Here is an 18,972-nt window from a genome sequence, read left to right as displayed (position 1 = left end):
CCTGTGCCATAGGGATTTTTTTCTTTAATACGGAGGATCATTATCTCCATCTCACACCAGATGTGTACAAGGTCAGCCATCCTGAACTGTCTTCCAAAGTCTGCTTTTTAGGCTGAAACCTGAGTTCAGTGCATCTTTTTGGCCTGGAAACCATAAGCAGATTCAGAAGGTTCCCTTTAACAAAACATAAACCAAGGTAAGCTTCGGAGATAGATTTGTTTCTCCAAAGAACTGCTGCTCCCTCTCCATTCTAGGAGTTTATTTACAGGAATTTGGAGAACATAAGAGTTTAAAATGCCAGTTGTTACTGATTTTCAGGACTGTTCACTTAGTAAGTTCCACCTCCCTTTGGGGAGAGATGGGTGAGTTTAGGGTAAGCATGGAGAGGGGTTAATGCCATACAGATCCCAGTGCTAAACTCTTGGAGTCAAAATCTTACTCTCTGGTTAGAAGCAGGCCAATTGAGAAGGATGGGGAAGGGAAAAGACAAAATTTAGGAAGGGCAGAACTAATTTAGGGTCAGGAAGGTCCCCTGGAGAAGGGCATGGCAACCCACTCCAGTATTCTTGTCTGGAGAATCCCATGGACAGAGGAGCCTTGTGGGCTACAGTCCTTGGGGCCCAAAGAGTCGGACACGACTGAAGCGATTTAGCATGCATGCGTGAACTAATTTAAGTAACTGGGGCTGGAGTACTTTGCGAAACTCCTCTTGATAAAGGGCCCCTACCAATCTTAGGCTTTTTCTAGAATAATGCCCACTTTTAAGAGCTGAAGCAATGTGTTCTTCATATCTGCTTTAAACCAGCAGAAGGAGAGCTTTTAGGATGCTGTAGTTTGGGTGGAAAGTGTTGGTAGCTTCCTCTTTGATCAGTGGGGTAAGGTTTTGGAGCTTATCTAGAGAAGCCATTTGAAAGGAAGGGCAGAACTTGAATCCAGTTGCTAGCACCTAGAGTCAGGGCCTGTTTCTTTTTATTCAGTACTATCACAGTACTGAGTAAATTTTCATCTTAGGAGACAGGCACATGAAAAGAGTGGACCCTAATCTTTACATGTGGCTTATGGTGTCACATAACTTTTAAATATCAAACATCAGAGACAGTTTTTATTTGACTCCCTCAATTATGAGAACAGATGATCAGCAGTTGGGTTTTAAATTTTGGCAAACACCAAATTTTACCTAGGTTGTGTAAATAACCCCCTAAAACTTCCCCTTGGCTTTGTGAATGGAGGCCTTTGCTTTGTAAACCTCTTTCTTTGCAGCTAGCTTCAGGGCACATAATATTCTTAATAACCCTTCTGCTAAGTATACCTGTTTGACGCTATGCCACTCCATCTCTGAAAAATGTCAACATGTTAGCTAATGTTTTGGTAGTAAACACACTAGAGTGTATACCCATTTATCAGACTGCCAGGTTAAGAGACTGAGGAAGAATGGGGAGGTGGGGCTGGGGAGTTTGGACATATAGAATGCAGGTGTCCAGTAGGGACATTAAGTGTTTTATTTTAAAAAAACAAAAATGGCAGGGGATCGAGGAGGAGACAGTAAGGTGGGATTTTGTAAAAATACATATTCCCAAGCCCTGGTTTTAATTTCCACAAAGCTTACCTTTGTTCTAACCTACAAAGAACCTAAGCAAGTTCTTCATTAACAATTCTGTGAGAAGATGGACAAATAAAAATAACTTGAGATTGTGAGCACATTTCTTCTTTATTTACCCTTAATTTTACAATAATGTCTAATTTTTAACCAAAGATTACCTATATAATAACAGTATTCATTGATATGCTGAGCACCTGAATTTACAATGAAAACCTACCCTTGAAAAATATCATCACCCAGATTTGCCCTCAACCCTTAACACTTTGCAAGACCATGTGCATTTACATTGTAGCACTTATTGTGGTTGTACTTTTATATTTATGTGTTTCTTTGATTAATATGTGCCTCTTTCCCACTCCCTTCCCCCAACTAGACTATAAATTCTTGAGAGCAGGAAGTCTGTCTTTGCTTACTGTTTTTTATCTTTGTATTCACAGTACACAGTTGCCTGGCACATATAAGAGTGCTTGATAAAAATTCAGTAGAAGAATTAATTTGGTAGTAGTAGCTATTTTTTTTTAATTAACTGAATACTTCGCAATTTATAAGTGAGTAAAAGCTGTAAATTGCTGATTGTATTTGCTGGGTGCTTAATACTTCAGAAGCTGACTGTCCTCTTGCTTCTGTCCTGGATCTTTATCTACAAGGTACTGCCTTTAGCAGTGAGTGAATATCAAGGCTGCCATCATTTCAACAGCATTCCAGAATAAGGATTGGGACACTGCCCCTGAAGCTCCTGCAAGAAAAACAGGATGGGAAGGGGGCAGTGCATTGACTGGAGTTCACAATAAAAGACTCTGGAACTCTGATTTTCAGATGGCTCCCTTTCTCCTTTCAGCCAGATTTTATAGGCATGTTGAAGTAAATTAAGCCCCAAATCCTTCTGATTTAGCCAAAGGAATAATTCAACCTTTCACAGCCCAGCATCCTGTTGTCACTTCGTCAAAATTATAAAACAAGCTGTCAATTTTATTTCTGGAAGGAGACAACCAAAAGAGTTGCCTTTGGAAAAGGAAGGAGTGGTGCTTTCACTTTTTATTTTGTATATTTTTAGTTTGAACATTCTGACCATGAAAATGCATTTTATATAAAATACAAATATTTTATACCCATATAAAATATGTACCCATATAAAATATGTACACACACACGGAATTTTTATGTCAGTGAGACTTATCTGGTGCTGAGAATTGTAGACCAAATTTTTTTTCCCCTTCTGTATATTTTTATGTATGAAAAAAATTAATTTTTAAAAAAAGTTATCACTCAGGGCATTCCTGTCTTCACGGTCATCAGTTTTCCGTTATTACAAATAGGTCTTGGTGCTTTTCCCTTAAGACTTCTAAATTCCTCTATTTCCGTCAAGGTGGGGCAATATACATTGAAGAATACCACTCTTCTCTTCCTCTAACCTAGCTGTAGTTCCTACCTCTGTGGAACAGGTTATGCATTTCCATTCATGCTGTATGGGCACTTAGACATTAAATTATATAAATCAAGATACCTGTCTTCACAAAGTTTACTTTAATGCAGGTATACAAAAGATACCACAAAGTCTTTGTTGCATTCAAAGGGACACAAGATAACGTATCTAGATGTGTTGATTAAAAGCTTTACAGGCTTTTGTTCCTTCCACTCATAAAGGATCAGGCAAGAAAAGTGTTTTGTAGTAAACAAGGGAAATTAGCATGTTTAAGAGAAGCGAATGAGCAGAGTAAAAATAGAGACAGAGGGACTTCCCTGGGTATTCAGTGGTGAGGACTCTGTGCTTCCACTGCCTGGGGCACAGGTTCAATCCCTAGTTGGAGAACTAGGATCCTGAGTGCTGCACAGTGTGGGCCGCCCCCACTCCCAACCCATCAAAAAAAAGACAGTTACATTATGGTAGAGGAAGGTAGCAAAAAAATCGACCATGTTGAGGTACTGTTTTCTTTCGTCTTCTCTCCGATACTTTGCCCCTGCTAAAGTTCTATCCAACCCTCCATAGCCTGCCTACATAAGGATGATTATGATGACATTTACCGACTCTAACCCACTTATCTTCCTTTTTTTTCAGGAGCAATTGCAGAAGTCTAAAGATTTCTAGAAGGAAGGACTGCAGAAGACATTTTTGTTCAAGGGAGGCAGGGACAGAAGCCACAGGAACAATGAGTACCCCTGGGGCCAGTGGGCAGCGTCACCTCTAGGTCTGACTTCCAGAAGGTGCGTATGATTGCTGGAGCAGGAATGGGTTGTGGAGAAGGTCCTGTTATTTTCGCTGCCAGGAAATGGTGAGTTGGGTGAGCAAAATGTTATTTATGTCTGTATCTTTGTACCAGTAGAGGAGGAGCAAGATGAGGATAGGAACAGAAAGCATATATTTTAAACTTACCACTCCTCATCTCGAATTATCTCCTAACTTCTCTCTCTCATTTTGAGATTTTTTTTAATTTATTTATGGTTGCGCTGGGTGTTCGTTGCTGCATGCAGGCTTTGTCTAGTTGTGTCAAGCCGAGGCTACTCTTTAGTAGTGTGTGGGCTTCTTATTGTGGTGTCTGCTCCTGTGGAGCATGGACTCTAGCGTGAGTGGGCTTCAGTAGTTGTGGTACACAAGCTTAGATGCCCCATGACATGTGAAATCTTCCCAGACCAGGGATCAAACCCGTGTCCCCTGCATTGGCAGACAGATTCTTTTCCACTGAGCCAGCAGGGAAACCCTCGTTTATGTCTCATTTTATGCCCTGATACTTATGTTACAGCTGTGGGTTCAGACCTTCTTATCCATCCTAGGCCCTGGGCCCAATGTTCCTAGCTAATAGAACATCTCCCATCTCAGTTTTAGCCTTCGTTACTGGTCCATACAAAAATCCTTGGAGGATTGGAAAGTGTTAGTCACTCAGTCGTGTCTGACTCTTTGAGACCCATGAACTGTAGCCCGCCAGGCTCCTCTATCCTTGGAATTTTCCAGGCAAGAATACTGGAGTGGGTTGCCATTTCCTTCTCCAGGGGACCTTCCTGACCCAGGAATTGAACTCAGGTCTCCCTCATTGCAGGCTGGCTGAGCCACCAAGGAAGCCCGTCCTTGGAGGAGTGGGATATAAATAGACAAAGGAGTCTTAAGAAAGGGGGAACGATCACAGAGGATATGTTTGAAAAATCCTGGGATTTCGGACTTCAAGACTACTATTAGCAGTTTCCATTCAGTCTTACTTGTCTTCTACACACAGTGAAACTTTTGGTATACAGAAAGAAGCAAGCATTTCAAAATACCAAGGAAACACCTTGTTCTCTGTGCATCTAAAATGCCTGTAGGTGCTTCTTTTACTCCCTTCTGTGCTTTGAAACTGGACTCAGGAACACAGGATGAGAACTTGACTTTTAGGTCCTTCAAACTCTTAAGATTTATTTAAATCTGAGCTGCCCCAACTCCAGATTTACCTTTAAAACTGTTAGCCTAGTTTTGTTTATGATTTGTAAACCTGGTACTTTTAGAGCCATTGAGGTCCACTGCCCAAATAAATCTGTAGTTTGGATAACTTTGAGGACTACTCATAACACTATAAAGAACTTCATAATGTACAACCAAAGCCATCAATAGAAGAAGAAAGAAGTAAGGAGTGAAAAAAATCTCACAGGGCCTCTTTTTGCTGAACTTATATTCATTAAGGACTACTCATTCCTCAGGCGTGATCCTGTGGATGAAGCAGTGGAAAGCAGCCTGGTGCCAGGGCTGCCAACACTTTGTCACCACTACTTTCTATCCCTTGCTCCAGCTCAAAATGTGTTTTTCATCAGCTACCACATTCCTCTGCTCAGGGACAATCAGTGGTATGGGTCACAGCTTTCATTCTAAAATGTGAAAGGGAAAGCAAACATTTTTTAGAATAGTATTTTTCCATTTGGAAAAAGATTTTCCCTTTTAAAATTTGATATGCTAGAGTTCACATGTTATTAATGAGTAATAATTATTAATTATTGATTAATAATAAACCTTTTTAATTGAAATATTTCTATAACATTAAATTTCACATAACATGATTCATCATTTTAAAGTGTACGGTCCAGTGGTTTTTAGTATCTTGAAGGTTGTGCAGTAACCCCCATTGTCTAATTCCAGAATATTTCCATCACTCTCTTAAAAACACATCCCAATTAGCAGACATTCCCAATTATCCCCTGCCCCAAAGCCACCAGCAATCATCAATCTGCTTTGTGTCTTTATGAATTTACCTATTCTGGACAATTCATTATAAATAGAGTCATATAATATGTGGTCTTTTGTATTTGATTTGTTTCACTTAACATTTTCAAGGTTCATCCATGTTGTGCTATGTATCAGTAATTCATTAGTATTTTATAAGTGTAAGTGTTAGCTTCTCAGTCATGTCTGACTCCTTGCAACTCCATGAACTGCAGCCCGACAGTCTCCTCTGTCCATGGCATTCTCCAGGCAAGAATACTGGAGTGGGTTGCTGTTGAATAATATTCCCCTGTATAGATATGCCACATTTTGTTTGTCCATTAGTTGGTAGACATTTGGATTACTTCCACTTTTTGGCTATTATGCTTCTGTGAACATTTGTGTACAGGTATTTGTGTGGATGTATTTTTCAGTTCTCTTGGATATGTACTGGCAACTGCTTTTAAAAAATACAATTTTTATTAAAGTATAAAGTGCATACAAAAAACAAGCACACACATCACAAGTGTTAAGCTCAGTACTTTTCACAAAGTGTAACACTTTGTGTAATGCTCTGGGTGACCAACACCCAAATCAAAAAATGGAATGTGACCAGCACCCCTGAAGTCTCTCTCATGTTCTCTTGGCAGTCACTACTTTCCTGAATGTAACTGCTATCTCAAGTGGGTTTTGTTTTTGTTTTATGGAGGTGAAATTCACATAACATAAAGTTAGCCACTTTAAAGTGAGCAAGTCAGTGGCGTTTAGTACATTCCCAATGTTGTACATCCAAAACCTCTGTCCAGTTCTAAAACATTTTCACTACCACAGAATAAAACCATTATACAGTTAGTTCCCATTCCTGCCTCCCCTGGCAATCACCAGTTTTCTTTCTGTCTTTCTGGATTTACATATTCTGGATATTTCATATACATGGAGTCACACAGTGATTTTTCTGTTTTCTTTCACTTGTAATAGTGTTTCTGAGGTTCATGGATATACCATGTATCAATGTTCCATTACTTTTTTATGACTGAACAATATTCCATTGTCCGTGTATACCACAATTTATTGATACATTCATCCGTTGAAAGACATTTAGGTTGTTTCCACCTTTTGGCTACTGTGCATATTACTGTTATGAACATTTATGCATAAGTACTTGTTTTGAGTACCTGTTTTCAGTTATTTTCAGTATGTACTCAGAAGTGGAATTGCTGGGTCATATGTTATATATTTAGCCTTTTTAGGAACCACCAAACTGTTTTCCCAGCACCTGAATCATTTTACGTCCCTTCCAACAATCCAGTTTCTCCATATTCATGTGTGCATGCATGCTTAATCACTCAGGTGTGTCCAACTCTTTGTGACCCCATGGTCTGTAGTCCCCAAGTCTCCGTCCATGGGATTATCCCAGCGCAAGAATACTGGAGTGGGTTGCCATTTCCTCCTACAGGGATCTTCCTGACCTAGGAGTCAAACTGGTGTCTCCTTTGGCTCCGGCACTAGCAGGCAGATTCTTTACCACCGTGCCACCTGGGAAGTCCCTCCATATTCATAGCACTGGTTAAATTCCTTTTTCATGTATTATAACCATCCCAATATTTTATTGTGGTTTTGCTTTGTATTTCTTGATGACTAATGATATTGATCGTCTCTTTGTGCTTTTTGGCCATTTATATATCTTTTTTGGAGAAATGTCTAATAAAGTTCTTTTCCATTTTTAAATAGTATTATTTGCTTTTTATTGTAGAATTCTGAGAATTTTTAATATATTCTGGATACTAGACCTTTATCAGATACATGATTTGAATATATTTTCTCCCAATCTGTAAGTTGTCTTTTCACTTGGTTTTGTTGGCTCTTTTTTTCCTAGTCCCTCTAGGTGTAAGAGTGAGGTTGTTGATTTGAAATCTTCTTTTTAAAAATGTTTACTGGACTTGGGTGGCAGTCCAAGACTTTACCTTCCAGTGCAGGGGGTGTGGGTTTGATTCCTCATTAGGGAGCTAAGATCCCACATGCCTGTGGCAGAAATCCCAAAACATAAACCAGAAGCAATATTGTAACAAGTTCAATAAAGACTTAAAAAAAATATTCACAGCTATAGTTTCCCTTTGAGCACTGTTTTCACTGTACTCCATACATTTTGATATGTTGTACTTTTATTTTCACTCATCTCAAAGTATTTTATAATTTCTCTTGTGAGTCCTTCTTTGAACTGTTGCTTCTTTAAGAGTGTGCTGCGTAATTTCCACATTTTGTGAGTTTTCCTCCTATTACTGATTTTTAGCTTTATTCCATTGTGGTTGGAGAAGACACTTTGTATAATTTTAATCTTTTTAAATGTACTGAGACTTGTTTTGTGACCTAACATATAATCTATCCTGGAAAATGTTTTATGTGAGCTTGAGAAGATTGTGTATTCTGCTGTTTTTGGGTATTCTGTGTATTCTGTGTGTATCTGTAAGATCTAGTTAATTTAGTATTGTTCAAGTCCTCTATTTCCTTAGTGAACTTCTGTCTAGATGTTCTGTTCATTATTAGAGTATTGGAATCTCCCAGTCTCCCACTATTGTTGTAGAACTGTTTCTCCCTTCAATTGTGTCAATATTTGATTCATATATTTTGGGTTTCTGTTTGACACGTACGCATTTATAGTTTCTATATCATCTTAATGAGCTGACTCTGTCAATGTATGATGACTTTCTTTGCCCTTTAACAGTTTTTAATTTTTTTATTTAAAGTCTACTTTTTATTTTTATTTAAAGTTTTAATTTTAACATGGCTACCTCAGCTCTCTTTTGGTTACTATTTGCATGGAATATCTTCTTCCATCCTTTCAACTTATATGTGTGTTAGGATCTAAAGTGAGTTTAAAGTGAGTCTCTTGTAGACAGCATGTAGTTGGATTTTTTTTCATCCATCTGCCAGTTCCTGTCTTTTAATTGACGGGTTTAATTTCTTTATATTTAAGGTGATTATTGGTAAGAAAGTACTTAATGATATCTTGCTATTTATTTTCTTCTGTCTTATGTCTTATCTTGTCTCTTTTTTGTTTCTCAGTTCCTTCAATACTGCATTTTGTTTAATTTATTCCCAATGTATTGTTTTGATCCTCTCATTATTTCCTTTCCTATATATATTTTAGATTTCCTCAGTGGTTACCATAAGGATTATAATTAACATCTTAAATTTTATAACAGTCTCATTTGAATTGATACCAACTTAGCTTCAATACTGTACAAAAAATTCTTATTCTGCTCCTATATAGCTCCATCTCTCTCCTTATGTTTTGTCACAGATTACATCTTTATATATTATGTGTTGATTAACTAGTTTCATAATTATTGTTTTGTGTGTTTGTCTTTTTTTGTTTGTTTGTCTTTTTTAAATTAATTAATTTATTTTAATTGGAGGCTATTTACTTTACAATATTGTAGTGGTTTTTGCCATACATTGACATGAATCAGCCTGTGTCTTTTAAATCATATAGGAAACAAGGAGAGTGGTCACAAACCAAATAATACTGGCTTTTATATTTACCTATGTTACCTTTCCCAGATTTCTTTCTCTCTTTGTATGGCTTTGAGTTATTGAGTTACTGTGTGTTGTCCTTTGATTTCAACCTAAAGACTTCCCTTTAGCATTTCTTGTAGCCTGGCATTGTCTAGTGGTGATAAACTCCCTCAGCTTTCACTCTCTAGGACGGCTTAAGGTTTTAATTTCCTCTTTGTTGTGAAGGATAGTTTTGTTGGATACAGATTCTTGGTTGAGAGTTTCTTCTTTTAGCATTTTATGCCACCCCAGTCTTCTGACCTCCATGACTTTTGATGAGAAATCAGCTGTTAATCTTATTGGAGATCCCTTGTACATGATGAGTCACTTATCTTGTGCTGCTTTCAGTATTCTCTCTTTGTCTTTTGCCACTTTGATTGTAAAGTGACTTGGTCTGGATCTCTTTGAGTTTGGTCTGTTTGGAATTTGTCCTACTTCTTGGATATGTAGATTCATGTCTTTTGATGAATTTGGAGAGTTTTCAACCATTATTTTTTGCCTCTTTTCACTCTCTTCTCTTTCTGTAACTCCCATAATGCATATGTTGGTCTGTTTGTTGGTGTTCTATGCATTCTTTAGGCTCTGTATCACCAGATGGTCAACACCAAAATCAGATTGATTATATTCTTTGCAGCCAAAGATGGAGAAGCTCTATACAGTCAACAAAAACAAGACCAGGAGCTGACTGTGGCTCAGATCATGAACTCCTTATTACCAAATTCAGACTTAAATTGAAGAAAGTAGGGAAAACCACTAGACCATTCAGGTATGACCTAAATCAAATCCCTTATGATTATACAGTGGAAGTGAGAAATAGATTTAAGGGCCTAGATCTGTTAGATAGAGTACCTGATGAACTATGGAATGAGGTTCGTGACATTGTGCAGGAGACAGGGATCAAGACCATCCCCATGGAAAAGAAATGCAAAAAAGCAAAATGGCTGTCTGGGGAGGCCTTACAAGTAGCTGTGAAAAGAAGAGAAGCGAAAAGCAAAGGAGAAAAGGAAAGATATAAGCATCTGAATGCAGAGTTCCAAAGAATAGCAAGAAGAGATAAGAAAGCCTTCCTCAGCGATCAATGCAAAGAAATAGAGGAAAACAACAGAATGGGGAAGACTAGAGATCTCTTCAAGAAAATTAGAGATACCAAGGGAACATTTCATGCAAAGATGGGCTCGATAAAGGACAGAAATGGTATGGACCTAACAGAAGCAGAAGATATCAAGAAGAGGTGGCAAGAATACACAGAAGAACTGTACAAAAAAGATCTTCACATCCTAGATAATCACGATGGTGTGATCACTGACCTAGAGCCAGACATCCTGGAATGTGAAGTCAAGTGGGCCTTAGAAAGCATCACTACGAACAAAGCTAGTGGAGGTGATGGAATTCCAGTTGAGCTATTTCAAATCCTGAAAGATGATGCTGTGAAAGTGCTGCACTCAATATGCCAGCAAATTTGGAAAACTCAGCAGTGGCCACAGGACTAGAAAAGGTCAGTTTTCACTCCAATCCCAAAGAAAGGCAATGCCAAAGAATGCTCAAACTACGGCACAATTGCACTCATCTCACATGCTAGTAAAATAATGCTCAAAATTCTCCAAGTCAGGCTTCAGCAATATGTGAACTGTGAACTTCCAGATGTTCAAGCTGGTTTTAGAAAAGGCAGAGGAACCAGAGATCAAATTGCCAACATCTGCTGGATCATGGAAAAAGCAAGAGAGTTCCAGAAAAACATCTATTTCTGCTTTATTGACTATGCCAAAGCCTTTGACTGTGTGGATCACAATAAACTGTGGAAAATTCTTCAAGAGATGGGGATACCAGACCACCTGACCTGCCTCTTGAGAAATCTGTATGTAGGTCAGGAAGCAACAGTTAGAACTGGATATGGAACAACAGACTAGTTCCAAAAAAGAAAAGGAGTACGTCAAGGCTGTATATTGTCACCCTGCTTATTTAACTTATATGCAGAGTGCATCATGAGAAACGCTGGACTGGAAGAAACACAAGCTGGAATCAAGATTGCCAGGAGAAAAATCAATAACCTCAGATATGCAGATGATACCACCCTTATGGCAGAAAGTGAAGAGGAACTCAAAAGCCTCTTGATGAAAGTGAAAGAGGAGAGTGAAAAAGTTAGCTTAAAGCTCAACATTCAGAAAACGAAGATCATGGCATCCGGTCCCTTCACTTCGTGAGAAATAGATGGGGAAACAGTGTCAGACTTTATTTTTCTGGGCTCCAAAATCACTGCAGATGGTGACTGCAGCCATGAAATTAAAAGATGCTTACTCCTTGGAAGGAAAGTTATGTCTAACCTAGATAGCATATTCAAAAACAGAGACATTACTTTGCCAACAAAGGTCCATCTAGTCAAGGCTATGGTTTTTCCTGTGGTCATGTATGGATGTGAGAGTTGGACTGTAAAGAAGGCTGAGCGCTGAAGAACTGATGCTTTTGAACTGTGGTGTTAGAGAAGACTCTTGAGAGTCCCTTGGACTGCAAGGATATCCAACCAGTCCATTCTGAAGGAGATCAGCCCTGGGATTTCTTTGGAAGGAATGATGCTAAAGCTGAAACTCCAGTACTTTGGCCACCTCATGCGAAGAGTTGACTCATTGGAAAAGACTCTGATGCTGGGAGGGATTGGGGGCAGGAGGAGAAGGGGACAACAGAGGATGGGATGGCTGGATGGCATCACTGACTCAATGGATGTGAGTCTGAGTGAACTCCGGGAGTTGGTGATAGACAGGGAGGCCTGGCGTGCTGCGATTCATGGGGTCTCAAAGAGTCGGACACGACTGAGCAACTGAACTGAACCCTTTTTCCTTTCTGATACTCACATAATTTCAGTAGTTCTCTCTCCCAGTTTACTCATTTCTCTCCTGCCAACTTGAATCTAAAGCTGTTGAACCCCCATAGTGAGTTTTTCATTTCAGCCACTGTACTTTTCAGTTCTAGAGTTTTATTTGGTTCTTTTTATATCCTTATATTGATATTTGTTCATTCTCCTGGGGTTTTTTTGTCCATTAATTTCTTTAGCTCTTTGAGCATATCCAAGACAGTTGATTGAAAATATTTGCCTAGTAAGTCCAGTGTCTGGGTTTCCTTGGTGATGGTTTCTATAAATTTCTTTTTTCCCTATGAATGAACCATATTTTCTTTATTCTTTTTATACCTTGTGATTTTTTGGTTTAAAACTGGACGTTTTGACTATTATAACTTGTCACCCTGGGAATCAGATCCCCTTACCAGGGTTTGCTGTTGATTATTGAAGTCTGTAGCCATCATTTGTTTATTGAATTTTCCAAACTGTTTTTGTTAAGACTGTATGTTTGTGTGTGATCCTTAAATCTCTGTTCCATTATCACAGCAGTCAGTGACCTGATGGAGATTTCTTTAAATGCCTGGAGTGGAAAATCAGATAAAAACAGACTAAAACCCCACCTCTCCTGGTCTTTGCAGACACTGACCTGGGGGGGCAATACTTCAGTGCTAAGCCAATTTTCCTAGAACTCTGCCTTCACCTTCACCTTCTGGCTGCATGAAGCCCAAAGTTTAGCTGAACATGCAAGCCTAAGGTCCTCTCAGGTCTTTTCTGAACCTTTATCTGTCCTTGGGCATGTATTTTTCATGCTGAATTTCCCCATACACCTGGTAGCCATCTAGACTTCTTATTTCCCTGTGTGTCTTCCTCCTCAGTCTTCTCCTTTCCAGACTTTTAGATTTGCCTCCTGGTTGTTCGATTCATTGTTTCTTTATCTAGGCAGCCGCTGGTAATATATGTCTTTAAATGGTTTCAGTGAATGTTTTGAAAGCTGCTCCAGCTTGAGGGAAGCACAACAGGGTCAGCCTTAGCACAGATCCTTCAGGGAACCACCAAACAAGGCAGAATTCACAGCTACGATCTTTTGAGAACAAGGTGCATATTGCCATATTGCTTTCTCCTGGCACTAGCAAGCTATACCAGAAATGTGGACTGCTATCCCAATAGCCACCTCCAGGCTGTGGAATGAGACATGTTAGATAGGTAAGCAAAAATGCTGCAATGCTTTTTTTTTTTTTTTGCAATGCTTTTTTACTGAAATTTTGCAGCTACTTTTTTCATTAAGCACACCACTGGTTGGACTCCATTGTAAAATTTTTATTAGATTCCAAAGTTCTCAAGAAGTTGATTCTGTCAGTTTTTGCCAGCTTAATGATAACTTCAGTGGAGGAGCTGATTCTTGGAGCTCTCTGCTCTGCCATTTCTGTGAAGTTACAGTATATTACTTTTTGAGAAACTGTCAATCTGTTTTCCACAGCAGCTGTACCACTTTACATTCCTACCAGAAATGTGAGGTTTAATTTTTTTTCCACATCTTTCCAACACTTTTAAAATATATATATATATTAAAAAATTTTTTAAATCTATTTATTTTTGGCTGTGCTGGGCCTTCATTGCTGTGCATGGGCTTTCTCTAGTTGTGACAAGTGGGAGCTATTCTCTAGTCATGATGTGTGGGCTTCTCATTGCAGTAGCTTCTCTTTTACAGAGCGTTGGCTGTAAGGCACACAGGCTTCATTAGTTGTGGCACATGGGCTTAGTTACCTCATGGCACGTGGAATCTTCCCAGACCAGGGATCAAACCCTTGTTCCTTGCATTGGCAGGAGGATTCTTAACCATTGGACCTCCAACACTTGTTACTTTCTGTTTTTCTTTTTTAATTATAGCCATTCTAGTGAGTATGAAGTGGTATCCTTATTGTTTAGATTTGCATTTCTTTAATGACTAATGATGCCAAGCATCTCTTTATGTGCTTATCAGCCATTTGTGTATCTTCTTTGAAGAACTGTCCAAATCCTTAATTAGGACTGTTTTGCTTGTAACAGAAACTGAACTCACACCGCTTAAGAGAGAAAAAAAAAAAAAAATGAATAGGTGGTAATTTGTGGTTTGGTAACTGGGAAACCAAGTCAGAGTTAGATCCAGGATGTCAGAGGTGTCATTGGGCCTCTTTGTTCCCCATTTCCTCCCCTCTGCTTAACTTCTCATTTTCTCTTCACTAAGGGGCAAGTTAAGCCCTGCAGTCTCAAGTTGCAATTGTTTTTACAGGCTTCTAAGTAGGAAATGAGACTGTATCTTTCCTTATAGCTCCAAAAAAAAAATCTCAGGGAGGATGTTGATTCATGTGAATTGGGCTACATTTCTATCTTTAAACAACTACTGTGGCCAAGTGGATGAAGTATCCAGACCAAGCCCCGGTCATTAGCTCACCCTGGGAAGGCAGGGTCTACCTTACTGAGGAGTCTAGACTAAGTTGAATTAATGTGCACTAAGGAAAATGAGATTCTCCAAAAGAAATGCTTCTAAGTAGAAAATAAAACGTTCATTTAGTACCTTCTTTGTTTGTAGCCTTCTTCTTTGTGGCTTTTTATCAAAAGATGGGTGCTCAGGTTTTTATCTCCACTAAGATACTAGTAATTGCTGCCGTTTTTTTGGTGGTGAGGTGTGGGGTATAAGAGATTAGACATAAAGACCTTACAGCTCTACGTGTTCCAAAAGCTCAGGAGAAGAGGAGAAAGAACCCAATCATTTTGGAGTTGGGAAGAGGGTAGAACTTGGCTCCTGATTCTGTGAACTTGAACTTCATAGAGGAACTGAAAGACTTCTCTATAAAAAGGTAAGCATTTGCATTTATTGAAATTCATAAGATTAAACTGTTTTAGTCTTATCACAAAGTCTCATGACCTGAAAAGACTATTCTTGTGTATTATATATATAAAAAAAAATTTACCCCCAGACCTTAGCGAGAAGATGAGGAAGTTGCAGATAGTTTCCACCAAGGAGCACTGTCACCATCTATCAGATTTGTAAGTAAGCTGACCACCAAGTTTTACTCCTCTTCTCTGTTTCCAGCATATGGATACATTTTTCATGCTGCTGATTATTTGGAGGTCATTTTTAAATATACACTTTCAGATGAAATGCACATTCCCAAGTAATACTTGAGAAGCCAAATCCATCTTTGCATGGAAAACCATCATTTAAAGCTGTTATTGATTTCTTCACAAGCGTATGTTTTGGGCTTCCCTGGTGGCCCAGTGGTAAAGAATCCACCTGTGATGCAGGAGATGCAGGAGACATGAGTTCGATCCCTGGGTTGGGAAGACCCCCTAGAGGAGGGTATGGCAACCCACTCCAGTATTCTTGCCTGGGAATTCCCTTGGGCAGAGGAGCCTGGTGGGTTACAGTCCACAAGCATATGTTTGAAGGCAGCCATGGTGAAGGGTCAGGAAGTCCTTTCTGACAGTCTTGATTCTGAATTAGTCCAACTGATGCCACTGAGTCACAAAATGTAGTTCTCTCAGTTGCCCTAAGCAGCTAACCACAAGTAGCTAATACACAGTGCTCTCAACAGGTTCATCTGATGGCAAGTTGATGCTGGGAAACAAAGGAAAAATTGGACAGACTCTTGACAGCTTCATAAATAATGTTGATTATGCAGCAGCAATTATCTACAAGTGGGAGGATTAGTGTATTGTAAGAAAGTATTTCAGTTTTGTGTGTATGTTTCTATTTTTGTGGGGTTTTTTTGTTTGTTTTCACTTTTTGTTTATTAAAAGTACAGCTTTCTAGTTGGGAGGGGATATTCAAAACATGGAGTGAGAAAGCACAAGGGTTATGGGTAATAAAGGTTGAAAAACACAATGATAAAGAGATAAGACTGATTTTTCAATAATATACAGAACTGAGTGAAACCTTTTAAAGGAGTCATTGTAGATACAAATTTTGATAATGCCTTAAAAGTCACAAGCATATGACCATGTACTTGAACAAGTCTACAATAGTATAAAATGAGTGATTTATAGTTGTAATTAAAACTCATTGCAGCACTAACCTGACACATGATAACAACCATATCAGTAAGGTGCTTTACAGTTTATATAACACTTTCCTGCAGTCTCTCTTTTGCCATATATTTAATGATGGCATAATTGTGCTACCTGCTAATTTGACTTAATTAGTAAGTTCTTGTGAATAACTGTAATTAGAGGGACTGATTTACTGCCCAAGCAAATTTTCAGTTCTCTTTTTACTTTATTAGTTACCTAATATTTATAATTAGGATCAGTTTAAATCGTATTCCATCTTGCATCATACATGCTGATCCTTATGTATATTAAGAAACAACTACTGATTCTCACTCCTTGACAGCTGAACTCCTCTTGCTCCAGGGCTTTTGTTATAACAAAACTTTCAACCCCTACCAGTCCACTGATAACTGTACATATCTCCCAGTGGTCCTCATCTACTCACACTAGAGGGATACTTGTGTGCAACATTTAACATTCATTCACCAAAAAATATTTATTGAGCACCATGTGCCAGAAATTGAGCAAGACACTGGAAGCATACATAGTCCTGGGTCCTGCCTTCCGAGGGTCACAGACTACTGGGGTAGACAGAGCCTAGATTGTGGCAGGAGAGGTGGGCAGGAAGTTGGCAGACCTATTTTTCCTCATTTGATTCAGCACTTAGGAAGGGAAAACATAGCTATCATAGGTTGCACTCCCTCTACCCCCAGCACAGGATGCTGTAGGAGGGGGTGCCTGGGGTGAATAGCCTGGTACTAAATAGGTGAGAGGGAGAGCTGAGGTTTAGGCAGGAATTAGTGAGGTGAAGATATTGGAGAAGCAAGTTCCCAGAAAAGAGGTAGCATCTGCAAAGGCCCTAATGCAGGAAAGAACTTGGCAGATTAAGAAGCTCATTTAGTATAATTACAGAAATTGAGGCAACAGGAGAAATGGCTTAGAAGACTGGAAAGGTGGAGAATCCTAGAACCAAGTTGAAAATTTTATCTTGAGGGACTTCCCAGGTGGTCCAGTGGTTGAGAATCTGCCTGTCAGTGCAGGGGATACAAGTTTGATCCCTGGTCTAGGAAGATCCCACGTACTGCAGGGCAGCTGAGCCCACGCACCACAACTACTGAAGCCAGCATGCCTAGAGCCTGTGCTGTGCAACAGGAGAAGCCACCACAATGAAAAGCCTGTGCACCACAATGAAGATTCTCTCCCAACGCCACAACTACAGAAGCCCTGCACATAGCAACAGAGACCCAATACTGCCAAAACATACATTAATTAAAACAATACTTTATCTTGAAGGTGCTAAGAAGCCACGGAAAAGTTTTAATGACATTTCCCTGCCTCTTGTATCTCAACCCATTAGTTACCTGGATAATCCCTCTTATCTTCAGGTACAGAGATGCTGTGCAGACAAGTGTAGTATCCTTTCAGACTGAAACACATGGATAGCTTGGCAGAAACCATACTTAGGAGCATCAGGTAGGAAAAGTATGAACTCAAGAGTCAGAATGCTTGAAGGTCTGTAATGTATAATGTTGAACACATTTCTTAACCTCTCCAAGCCACTTTCCTTTTCTGTACAGTTGGTAATGTAACATTGAAATCCATCACCACATTGTTAGATCAGAAATAACAAATACAGTGCCTGTGATTGCCATTCCATAGGTGTTAGCTGCCACTATTTTAGCAATGCTCCCTTGCTAACACAAATTTCAAACCCTCTTGGGGAATGGAATCACAAAATAATATATCATCAAATTGTGAAGAAACCTTAAAGATATCTGTATATGATGCTTGGATTCTTTCTGCAACATTGATGAACAGTTGGTTTGTTCTCCAGCATTACTTGTAACATCCAAAGACAGGAAGCTCACTACTGTCTGAAGCAGCCACTCCATGTTTGGCTCTATTAGCAGGTTCTTTTCTTGGACTGAATCCACATCTGCTTCCCTATGACTTCTGTTCAGGGGCCTCAGTAGCAGTTACACCTCTCCCCTGTGACAGTCCTCCAGGTGCTAGAGGTCATTATCTCCATTTACCACTCACCTAGAGTTGAAAAGCTTGTTTCTTCACCTAACAACAACAATAAAAGGGTCAATTAATCAAGAAAACAACAATTATACAACATATATATACCTAACATGGAGAAGGCAATGGGACCCCAATCCAGTACTCTTGCCTGGAAAATCCCATGGATGGAGGAGCCTGGTGGGCTGCAGTCCATGTGGTCGCTAAGAGTCGGACACGACTGAGCGACTTCACTTTCCCTTTTCACTTTCATGCATTGGAGAAGGAAATGGCAACCCACTCCAGTGTTCTTGCCTGGAGAATCCCAGGGATGGGGGAGCCTGTTGGGCTGCCGTCTCTGGGGTCGCACAGAGTCGGACATGACTGAAGCGACTTAGCAGCAGCAGCATATACCTAACAATACAACACAAAATGTTAATGGGAGATTTTAATCTTAGCTTACTCCTTGGAAGGAAAGTTATGACCAATCTGGATAGCATATTAAAAAGCAGAGACATTACTTTGATAACAAAGGTCCATCTAGTCAAAGTTATGGTTTTTCCAGTGGTCATGTATGGATGTGAGAGTTGGACTGTGAAGAAAGCTGAGCACTGAAGAATTGATGCTTTTGAACTGTGCTATTGGAGAAGACTCTTGAGAGTCCCTTGGACTGCAAGGAGATCCAACCAGTCCATCCTAAAGGAGATCAGTCCTGGGTGTTCTTTGGAAGGAATGATGCTGAGGCTGAAACTCCAGTACTTTGGCCACCTCATGCGAAGAGTTGACTCATTGGAAAAG

At 39.4% G+C, this 18,972-nt stretch overlaps 1 protein-coding gene across 3 annotated transcripts in view; it reads left to right on the top strand.

Annotated features, from left to right (window-relative positions):
* The window catches only part of CRIP3 (cysteine rich protein 3), a 28,844-nt gene that overhangs the window by 1,161 nt on the left and 8,711 nt on the right, over window positions 1-18,972 (top strand). For all 3 annotated transcript variants that reach the window (XM_070778023.1, XM_070778025.1, XM_070778022.1), the window contains exon 2: window positions 3,657-14,981. The gene's annotated coding sequence lies outside the window, so the exon portion shown is untranslated. The remainder of the gene's footprint in view (window positions 1-3,656; window positions 14,982-18,972) is intronic.

This window comes from Bos indicus, chromosome 23 (assembly GCF_029378745.1).
Source record: "Bos indicus isolate NIAB-ARS_2022 breed Sahiwal x Tharparkar chromosome 23, NIAB-ARS_B.indTharparkar_mat_pri_1.0, whole genome shotgun sequence".
Taxonomy (NCBI): Eukaryota; Metazoa; Chordata; class Mammalia; order Artiodactyla; family Bovidae; genus Bos; species Bos indicus.
Note: the sequence above shows the minus strand (reverse complement) of the source record. Positions and strands in the feature narration are given on the sequence as shown.